The sequence below is a fragment of the Coffea arabica genome, chromosome 6c (assembly GCF_036785885.1).
Source record: "Coffea arabica cultivar ET-39 chromosome 6c, Coffea Arabica ET-39 HiFi, whole genome shotgun sequence".
Classification (NCBI taxonomy): domain Eukaryota; kingdom Viridiplantae; phylum Streptophyta; class Magnoliopsida; order Gentianales; family Rubiaceae; genus Coffea; species Coffea arabica.
Window position 1 is genome coordinate 47,066,441 of NC_092320.1, and position 12,228 is coordinate 47,078,668.

Below are 12,228 nucleotides of genomic sequence, written 5' to 3' on the forward strand. Positions count from 1 at the left end.
AGTAACTAGATTAATGGCAAGGGAATGGAATTTGTTGGCGGAGGTGAGTGAATTGAACCCTCGATTAGACCGACAGAGGGTGATTTTAGGCAATATTTCGGGAAAGTCGGATTTATTGGGCCAAATTAAAGAAGCTCAAAAGTGGATAGAAAAAGTGCAAAAAAAGGAGATTCAAGACTTTATTGTGAGTACCGAGGGTATCTTGAAATTTCGTAATCGAATAGTGGTACCACAAGATGAAGCGATAAAAAGGGATATTTCGGAAGAGACACATCGATCTAAGTATACAGTACATCCTGGAAGTAGTAAAATGTACCAAGATTTAAGAAGGTTGTATTAGTGGGATAAAATGAAAAAAGAAATTGCTCAGTTTGTTCAAAAGTGTTTGGTGTGCCAACAAGTGAAAGCCGAACATCAAAAGCCCTCAGGTCTTCTACAACCTCTGGAAATTCCTGAGTGGAAATGGGAACATATTACCATGGATTTCGTGTCAGGGTTACCCCGTACCCAGAAAGGTCATGACGCCATTTGGGTAATAGTAGACAGGTTAACCAAGTCTGCTCACTTCTTGCCCATAAATATGAAATACACTTTGGTTAAATTGGCCCAATTATACCTGGATAAGATTATGAGACTGCATGGGATCCCTGTGAGCATTGTTTGCAATAGAAATCCACGGTTTGTGTCTCGTTTCTGGCAACAAGTACAGGGAGCCTTGAGGACCAAACTGAACTTTAGTACTACCTATCATCCCCAAACTAATGGGTAGTCGGAAAGAACTATCTAAACCCTTGAGGATATGTTGAGGACATGTGTTTTAGATTTTGGTGGAAGTTGGGGTCAATACGTGGCGTTGGTTGAATTTGCATATAACAATAGCTGCCACTCATCTATTCAAATGGCTCCGTACGAAGCCCTGTATGGGAGAAAGTGTCGGTCACCAATCTTCTGGGAAGAAATAAGAGAACGAAAGGCTTTAAATCCAACCACCGTACCCTGGATCGAAGATGCTTATGAAAAGGTGAAGGTGATCCGTCAAAGGCTTCAAACGGTTCAAAGTCGGCAGAAGAGCTACGGCGATAATCGATGAAAGGATTTGGAATTCGAAGTTGGAGATAAGGTATTCCTGAAGGTTACACCACTGCGAAGTCTCACGGTGGGAAAAGGAAAGAAACTTCAATCGAGATATGTAGGACCTTTTAAAATCCTTCAACGAGTAGGAAAAGTGGCATACCGGTTAGAGTTACTAGCAATCCTGTCCAGGATTCATGATGTGTTTCACATTTCGATGTTGAAGAATTATCATCCAGACCCCACTCATGTACTGAAACCAGAAGAAATTGACATTGGTGAAACTTTAACTTACGAGGAAAGGCCGGTGCAAATTTTAGATCGAAAGGTGAAAGAATTGAGAACTAAACAAATACTCTTGGTGAAGGTCTTATAGAGAAATAATGAGGTAGAGGAAGCGACTTGGGAAGTGGAAAAAGACATTCGTACCAAGTATCCCAAGTTATTCTATAATCAAGGTGAGAATTTCGAGAACGAAATTCTTTAAGGGGGAGAGAGTGTGAGAACCCTCCCTTTAAACCGTAATTTTCCTCATTTATATGCCCTATTCTAAGATTTAGACTATTTAATATATGCCCTTACAAACTATTTTCTATGTGTTATAATAATTTCCATGCATTTCATTTCAATTCATTTTACTTGAAGTAAAATATTTTCTTGAGCAAGGTTGTAAATAATTCACTACTTGTAATTGTCCAAGTATTCATTTATTAGTGGTAGAGACTTTATGTGAGAGATTAGAGGTGTTGAATAATTATTGGTGCATTTGGAAAGGTAAGAATGGCAATAGTCAAAGATTAAGAAAGGTTAGGACAATAATGGAGCCATGTGACAAAACCCTAGCCATGGGTTTGTTTGACTAAGGATTAGAAAACAAAATAAAAACTAAACATGGCTCGTTTCTTCCCTTAGATGGCCGAACCCCTTAGCAAAAAAAAGAGAGAGAGAGAGAGCTCCATACATTTGCTTTTAACCCTAGTAAATCAAGAACAAAAATCCAAAGAAGAAAGATCTAGAGTTGTGAGACAACTTTATTCAATCCTTGAGGTTATTCCAAGCTTAAAGTTTCCATTGTGGTGGATTGATTGGTGACTTGGGCAACTTGAAAGTGACGTAAGTAATCTTTAAATTAGGATTTTATGATGTTATATCATCCACTTTAAGCCTTAATGATGAATTGCAAGTTTGTGGTTGGTATTTGGGGTTAGTCCCATGAATCAATCAAGTAGAGGTAAAGCTTGTTAGTATGCACACCATGTGTTTGATGAAATGCCTAGCCTTGTTCATGTGTGTGTATGAGGTATTAACATGTTTTTGATCCCCTTTTTAGTAGATCTAATACTTGTTATGTGATTGGAGCACAAATCATGAAAGGTTGAAAGTTAGAAAAGTTAGGGAGGTGCTGTCCGAAAATTTCAAGGGCTTACTGCCTTGTTTTGCTTTGATAATTTCATGCTTATTTTGGCTACAAGTGTGAGGGATATATGTTGGGTTATGTGTGTGGAGGTTGTCTACAAAAAATTGGCCAATTTGATTGGATAAGTCTTGAGTTATGAGCAAAAAGGCAAAACTGGACTAGGTCCAGGAATTTTCTGATCAGTGATCTTGTGAAGGTCATAACGTTTTACTCAATGATCAGAATTGAGTGCCATTTATGGCATTTGAAAGTAGACTCTTAGAGCTTTAATATGGTACCAAGATCATTTTCTGGTTCGTCCCGAGCGATTCGTGGCGAGTCTTGAAAGTTGGCCGCCCGGTTGTTACTGTTCATCCGAGACTGTCCAGAAAATTCATTTGGTTGCTTAATTTTGAACCACTTACGTTTGGATTTTCGAAATAGTTTCTTCTACACAAATATAGCCTTGTGAACCTAGTTTCTAACGGCACTGACAGAACCTAATTCCGACCTTTCTACAGTGAATTATAACCGTTTTCCTGAGACTCCTGGGCAAGACCGTTTAATCCGAATAAGGAACCTTCAAATCTAAATGAAACATTTATTTTGCCGAGCTTTCATGTACATACTAAACTTATTTTCTCATGAACTTTTACCATGTTATGGATCTTATTGCATGCCGAATTAAGTAGCCTAGACTACTCACTCAGTTTCTTAATGAACCTATACTTTAGTAAGGAACGAATCCAATTGTTAATAATTTTACTCGTTGACCTAGGTTTGGGAAACGAAGGTGATCATAACAGAGACGTTTGACGTCGATTGCTACTTTTACTTGACAGGTGAGTGTTCCACTACCTGCTACCTGTTATGTGAAATATCTGAAATACTTGATTGATAATTGTTGGAGCGAAACACTATTTTGATAAAATGGAGACGAGTGTGTACTTTACCGCACTCGATCTCTCTTGTTTTCACTGAAGTTATATATATTGTTGTTATGAGATGTGATATCTCTATGAATGCCTATGATTGAGTTGTTTGGGTGATATCCCATCAACTACTGTTACTGTTTGGGTACCCAACCTCATAGGTGAGTCGGTCGTATCGAGCCAGCAAGGGCTTGGTCGAGAAGGCCGTTAAACCTTGAGGACTATTTACTGTACACTGAAAATCGGTATACTCGAGTATTACCAAACTACTGTTATGGAGTGGGGTCCCGGTAGGGGGTTGATTGGTGGACGGAGACTGGTGAAAGTGGTGTTCTACGGGCCCTTTATACTATGCATACAAGTGTTGACGGAGTGTCAACAGGAGGCAATTATGAATAAACTCAAGTGGATCTTTGGCTTTTGAAAGTCACCTATATCCTTGAATTGAACTGTGACTAATTGTTATTCTACTGCACGATGCTTACTTGGTTATTTGTGACTTTATGTGACTATATGTTTACTTGTTGTTACTTGGAACTTCATTGGGTTTTAACTCACCCCGTTCCTTTTTTTTTCCTTAACAGATCGGGAAAGAATTTGATCAAGCGCTTTCTAGCTTTGTTTTGCTCGTAGTTGCGTTTTGAGGTTGTAACTTTTGTTTAAGCAGACTTGTAAGTTTAAATTTTTAAATATGACTTATACTATGTAATTTTGAGTGTGGAGTGGTAAGTTGACATGTGATGATACATATACTAAGATGGAGTGTGACAGCCCCACTTTCCCCTAAGGCGAACCAAAGGGGTGAGAGGACTGCCTGCCCAGCTCTCGCCAGGACTAACGATGCAGACCAGAACTATCTATAGCGATCCGGAACTTACAAACGAGCGTAAACACGTCAAAACGGTAAAATAACCCAAAATAACAAAATGAAATCCGGAGTCGGCCATGAATAGTAACCGACCCGTCAGAACCCAACCGAAATAGCTAACAACCATTCACATCTGAACTTTAGCGTTTACAAATCAAAATGACATACAAAAGTTTTCAAAAGTTAATATATACACATGGTTTGCCAAATCAAAAGAGAAAACGCCCCCAAAAGTACACTTAGGGTTTTAATACATGAACTATACAAAAGATATGTTCGACTAGCTCAATTTGGCAGCCATTTGTCAAATCCAGACCAAAAGGGGTTTATTTTCCTGTAAGGAAAACAAAAGGAACAGAAAGGGGTGAGCTTGCGCTCAATGAGGTACCAAACATATAGCAGAAATATCATGGCATTTCACATTTTACAAAATCAGATACACATGCTAGATGTAAAGCAAAGGAACCAAGGATTCAAATCAGAAGGATACGGGTGGCTCTCAGGAGCCAAATTCCAGCGCCGTACTTGATCCAAATCGGTTGACTCTCCGTCAACGTATATAGAACCAATGCGTCCGTAGACCCCTCTTTACACCGAATTCCGTCCACCAAACACCCCTTTACCGGGCCCGCTCACCGTAACCGAACAGAAATGGTAATACTCGAGTATACCCGGACTCAAGGGTCTCAATACCCAAAATCCCCGAACAGACTACCGTGGTTCGTTATCTAATCGTCCAGGCCCTTGCCGGCCCTACTCGAATAACTTAGCCACAGGATTGAGCTCATAGGTCATAGAAATCCGAACAGATGCAGACACAGATAACAGATTCAGATACAGATACAGAATAGCAGATTCAGATAGCAGATTCAGATAGGCACTCAAAATTGGCATATGGACAGACAAGAGAACGAGTGTGATAAAGTACACCCTCGTCTCCAACAATTAAACAGATTGCAGAGCAAAAATCAAGTTAAACAGCAATGGAGGGGAGTGGTACACTCACCGGCTCAACTTCAAAAGTTTTCACTTCAGATTGGCCTTAATCGTCAAGAAACCCTAAAATAATCAAAATAAACCAATTGAAGGTTTTACTTCCAGAATCGAGTAAACAGAATGCACATGTGAGGCTCGACTACTAGTCGTATGCCTCGCCAAATAATTACTAATGCAAGGGTGCAGAACATGATTTTCTTGGAAATGAAAAGGTAGCATGAAGATCTAGGCGCAAACAACCCAAAAGCCTTTCATTCTACCAAAAGGTAAATCCAACTTAAAGGAACCAAACGGCCTAGAAAATCGGGCAGCACTTCCCCTAAATTTCTTACTTTTCCAGCCATTAAGGCTTCATTCTATCCTCAAATCAGTCCCAACATCTCACACAAAATTCATCTCATTTCCCAAAAGCCGTTCACTAGGCTCAAAGTGGTACAAGTACAAAAGTTAACTAGGAAACAACCGAAATGAAAGCAAGCCCTAAAAGAGACTCGATAACGAGTCATATAGCAATGCTAAACACAACCCCAATAGGGTTTCATATGCATAAATGAGCATAATAGCAAACCAGAAATTAGAAAATGGCCTTAGTCTTGGCCCCAAATAGAAAACTGTTTTGCCCTTATTATGCGGTAATGGTGTAAAATTCTCTACGGTTATCGGATGGGGGTGTAAAACCCACCGTTTCGAAGCTATGAAACAGGGCTACAACAATGTAGAAGGTCACTCAATCCAGTTCCTAGCTTAACTAGTTCGAAAATGCCAAATACTATACCAGAATTACCAAAACAGGTTTGCAAAACACAGAAAACTGTAATCGGTATATCTCAGTCCATACAAGTCCAAATGCCGAAATTCCAAAGGCATAAGTTAGCTAAGACATCCAGCTACATTTCATCAGAAGACACCAACTTCAAAATCCAAACCAATTCCAGTCAAAAGGGCCAATTACTATCGCAGTTTTCGCATTCTGATCAAAACAGAACAGCTACAGTAAAAACGGCATAACTCACTCTGCACTCATCCAAATGACCTGAAATTTTACAGGCACCTCAAACACATCAATACCTACAACGTTCATGTTTTGAGCAAAGCCTAATTCGGCCTCTAACCCAGTGATCTAAAACCGGACAGAATTGGGATTTTATGAACCCTAACTTTCCATTTTTCACACCAAATCCAAAATTGATTGCATTTAACCACAATTCACACTCACTAGAGTCACTTCCAACCATTACAATTCATCATACAAGCCCCCAACATCAAGATCATATTAAACCAGAAAAATTCCCAATAAAATAAAAACTTCACCAAAACAAGCCAAATCAAGAGATAAATCACATTTTCAAACACTCAAGCCACTTCTAAGCATCATATAACCATTATTAGAGGTAGTAGGGTGTTCAAGCAACACTTACCAAGAAATCAAGAGAGAGAGGGATTGTGGACACCTTTGCTCTTCAAACAAACTTCACTACAACCCTTACTAGCACTAGAAGATAGGATTTTATGGAGTAGAAACTAGTTTAAGTAATTTTCTTGGAAGATTTGAGCTATATGGAGGCTAGAATTTGGAAGAGTTTTCCTTCTTTTGAGCTTCAAGGTGGCCGGCCAAGAGGGAAGGGAGAAGAGTGAATTTTTTTGTAATTTTTGAGATATTTAACTCAAGTGGTAAAAGTCAAAAAAATGAATAGTGTCTCAACAAAGTCCACCAATCATCTTGTGACACTTGTCACTACCATTAATGCATTCCTATCCCTTCTTTATCCTCTCACATCAATCAAATCACACATTCTACTTATCTCTTAACACCCGATAAATTCCACACAGCATCCGAAACTTAACCTTATTGGCCGAATTTTTCCGAACTTTTCGCACTAGTGGGTCCCACGTCCACTATTTACTCTTAATTTTCTAAAATTTCTCCAATGCTAGGAAAATCATCTTAAAACTATAATTGCTCATAAAATTCACTAAAAAAATATTTCTAAGCCAGAAAATGCAGAAAACATGCAATTAAGGGGAAATAAACCCTAGGAAAATAATTAGGGTTTTACGGGTTCTCACATGGAGCGTTGAAATAGTGATTATGTTTTAGTTAGGGTTTTAATTCCCTGTTTTGGAAGATGTTCTATCCGTTTCATTGATGATATTAGTTCTTTGAACAACTGAGTCCTGGCGAGAGTTGGGCAGGCAGCTCGCTGATACCCTAGAGTTCGCCCTAGGGAGAGGTGGGGCTGTCACATGAATACCATTAATTACTAGGTAAACAACCATAATCAAGGCAGAAAATGTAAACCCTAGCTAACCCTTCCATTATATCATCCAAAACTGAATCATTAACCATAATAAGCCAAGAACATAAGCTTCTATCCAAATTTAAACAAGATTAAGGAAGAGAAAAGGAAATACAGCCATGATACCTTCCAATAATTGCTTGTAAATGAAAACCACACCCCTTTCTTCCAAAACTTTTACCACACAAAGCTTTCCAACCACCAAAAAAGATGTTTAATCGGTTTAGATTTTTGGTTCCAACTCAAACAAGCAAGATCAAGGTGGACATGGAAAGTTTCTTCTCTCCAGTTTTTCTCTCCAAGAACTTCGGTCAACATGAAGGAAAATGAAGAAAAATGAGCCAAGAAGAAAGATAAGAAGGAAGGAAAATCATTTGTTCAAAGTTCCATGGATTGCCAACAAGTGTCAACTCAAGATGGTTTCTTATATTTTTTCTTTTCTCCCTTTTCTTTAGTCCAAAATTTCGGCTGCTTTAGGAGATATTTTACGGCTGATTTTGCTCAATTAATAATAAGGAGATTAAGATAATAAAGAAGTGTTCAAGTGATGCACTCAATCGTAGTAAACGGTGCACATTGGTTCAAGCCGTTTTTCCTTAACTCACGCGTACTTGTGTTTTTACTTATGGTTCACTCACTTATTATTATCACTTCTAATCACATATTTATTCTTATTTAAAACTCACTCTTAACCATGAAATTTAGTACACACACCTCACCAATTGATCACATGGCCAAAATGCACCAAAAACCCTAGTATGCACAAAAACCCCCTAACTTATGCCCTTCCTTTAAGAAAATCATAACTTGAGTTATAAACATCAAAAATTCATACAACTTGGCCTGTTAAAAATTAGACTTCAAATACTAATAATCTTTGGAAGACACCTCAAAGAAATTCAGCTCATAAATTGGTCCAAATTGAGCCATAAGCTACTACAACATTCCTATGTTTACTTGTGCAGGGCAGAATTTTCAGTCAACTTTGCCAATTTTCTAGAATTTAGAGAGATTGAATCAAATTCTAAATTTTATATCGTGGGAAGATCTATGAGTCTAGTTTCAAACAAAACAAACGGAACTCAATTCCAACTTTTTTATAAGAAGTTAAAGCCAATTTTCCAAAGCTGCGCAGAACCTCTTGCGAAAATTTCTAGATTTTCTAACAACTTGACATTATGAAACTTTTCTTAACAAAATTCACTCCGTTGACTCAAATTCAACCATTAAAACAACCAAGAATCAAAGGTAAGTGAGTTCACATAAGGGTTAATAAGACAAGTAAAATTTCAGGGTCTTACACTATCTCCCCCTTAAAAGAATTTCGTCCTCGAAATTCGAACCTTTGCTCGCACAAAACTTGATGTTACAGGATTTTCCTTCTATTCCCAAGTGGCTTTCTCTTATTCATAGTACTGTCACCAACTTACCTAGAGGGAAAATCACGCCGACGTAATGGCTAAGTTGTATGCTAAGGAAGTTCAATGAAGGCATCAAATTGTGCAAAGTGATATAAATTTAAGAACTCGATGAAAAGGAAAATTCGTAACTATGAAACTTGGTTACCACTCTCGCCTACCATCCATACCTCTTTTGAAAATAGACTTATAAGTATAAGCAAAATAAAGTAGCTATAAAGTTCGACAAAGCATTTCCAAATCATAAATACCTATGAGTTTCAAAAACTCTCAATCTCGGTATGATAATAATCAAAATCAAATTTCTATGCGGTATCGTCGAAGGGTAGAAAATAGAAAATAAATAGTTAAGCAAGAGTTAAAATGAGTTTAAAAGAAATACATGTGTAACCATAATCAAATCGTAGCAAAATCATAGAGACATGGAACAAGGATGCACATGTACGGGAGAAATGAAACAAGCTACAATACTAGCGCTTTAACATTCACGACGTCCACAAACTAGCCATCATCCATAGAAACCCTAGCCAGACATGCACGAAACCAACCCATGACAACACTCATTGCTCCACCCTCCTTGGTCAGTTCAATCTCAAGTCTAATACTAGAATCTTTCAAGCCTTGACGTTTACCATCCAAATTTATCTCAAGTTCAATCAAGATATAGACCCTTATTCTAGTGCTCTCCACTTTTGGTACTCAAGTACAAGAATCCATAATCATTCACAACTCGAGCCAGCTGTTCCTAAGAGTAAATCACCCCTACTAGAGATTCCTATCTGACGTACATATTTATCTTCCCCAAGTACCATGATGAGAGATTTCCACTTATAACAGGCATGATTCATAGCTTACGTCCAAGAAGAGCACTTAGTCCTTTACCCTTATTCATATAATCGGGACCATATCACCACTTGGCCCAAGCTCACTCCGCGCAGAGACCACGCGAAACAGCTATGATACCATCTATGACAACCCCACCTCCCCCTAGGGCATACCCCAAGGTTTGGCGGACCACCTGCCCAACTCTCACCAGGACTCATTCACTATTAGCAAATAAAATAAGATATAATCTCAAGACTAAATGAAATAGCAATTCTCAAACTTAGAATGTGTACTTACATTCATATCTTTCCCAAATATTCAGACAATCTCAAATATAACAAAAGTTGTGAATTCCAAATACATTCAATCCTAATCGAGCATTAGCGTGAGTACAATCGCAAAATTTCCAAAAACTAGACTATGCTAGCTTGTACCAGTCTTACGCCTCGCTCGTTGTGACGACCCCACCTCCCCCTAGGGCGTACCAGAGGGTTCGGCGGGCCGCCTGCCCAGCTCTCGCCGGGACTCAGTCGTTCACTACAATCCTCAAATATATTACAAGAATAAACCTCAAATATTACAATGTAAATCTCCAATATTTACATATAAACAAAACGAAGCGGAAACTAATTCCAAGCGTGGAACGTATGTATACATCCGATCGATTCCAAACATTCATTACAATCCCTAATAATAACTATTACACAAAAGGAAATCCAAATTCAAACCACACACGAGATAATCCATCCATTCACATGAATAAGCACAACAAGTCCTGCCTTCGCCTTGAGCCCTGTGGAGGGGAATAAAATATTTTTGGGGTGAGCTAGAAGCTCAGCGAGTAACCAAATAAAACCAGTAATCAAATATCTTTCACAATAATTCATTTCGATGATGTCATGATTCAAGTATCAAATGCACGTATTTTTGCTCTCGTGAGCCAGTGAAATCATTGAAACTAAACACCCAACGCTCAAACAGATCACGAAACCATAAACATTAAAGGGGAGCAGCATCGGTGCTCCAGATCATATCACAAACTCACGAAAGTGGTGGAGACGTTGGTGTCTAGCACAAGACTCCTCAAGAACTCATTAAAGCCAAACCATGTCAAGAACTCGTATGCGCGCACACATGATATGCAAACCAAAGAAACAATGCAAGGAACATTTCAAAAGTAACTTTGGAAACGGTTTAGGGTCACTCACCTCCATGGCTCAGAAATCATCCATCATATAACATTGCCTTGCTCAAAACCAAGTCGTAGATCACAAACTCAATGCAAACTAGTCCTTTAAAAGTTCGGACAGCACTTCCCCTGAATTTGCTTACTTTTCCAGCCGTCAAGGCTTCATTATTTCCTCAGCCAGTTCCAAAGTCACACAAATAAGTTCATCCAATAGCCATTCAGCAAGCTCCAAGTAGTACTAGTACAAGTCAAGCTAGGGAAAAGTCCGGAAATGAAGGTTAAGCTCAAAACCAGAAAAACAGTTTTGACGTCATAATGCGGTAATGGCACAACTCTCACTACAATTATCGGTTGGGGGTGTAAGACCCACCGTTTGGAAGCTATGAAACAGGGCTACAACAACGTAGAAGGTCACTCAATCCAGTTCCTGGCCCAACTAGGTCAAAAATACGAAATACTATACCAGAATTCCCAAAACAGGTTTGCAAAACGCAGAAAACTGTAATCGGTATATCTCAGTCCATACAAGTCCAAATGCCGAAATTCCAAAGGCATAAGTTAGCTAAGACATCCAGCTACATTTCATCAGAAGACACCAACTTCAAAATCCAAACCAATTCCAGTCAAAAGGGCCAATTACTATCGCAGTTTTCGCATTCTGATCAAAACAGAACAGCTACAGTAAAAACGGTATAACTCACTCTGCACTCATCCAAATGACCTGAAATTTTTCAGGCACCTCAAACACATCAATACCTACAACTTTCATGTTTTGAGCAAAGTCTAATTCGGCCTCTAACCCAGTGATCTAAAACCGGACAGAATTGGGATTTTATGAACCCTAACTTTCCATTTTTCACACCAAATCCAAAATTGGTTGCATTTAGCAACAATTCACACCTACAAGAGTCATTATAGTCCATTGCCAATCATCCAAGATAGCCACAACATCCCATTCATATTAAACCAGAAAATTCATCATAAAATGGAAAACTTCACCAAATCACTTCAAACCAAGATAAAAACCAGAAATTTCAGCACCTTAATCACTAATAAGCATAACTTAGGCTTCATAAGGTGTAAGAGAGTGTTCAAGCTTCACTTACCAAGAACCAAGAGAGAGAGGGATGTTGACCACCTTAGGCCTTCAAATAAACTTCACTAAAGCTCTCACTATCACTAAAAGGTAAGATTGTATGGAGTGGAATTGGTTGTAACCAAAGTTTTTGGTTGATT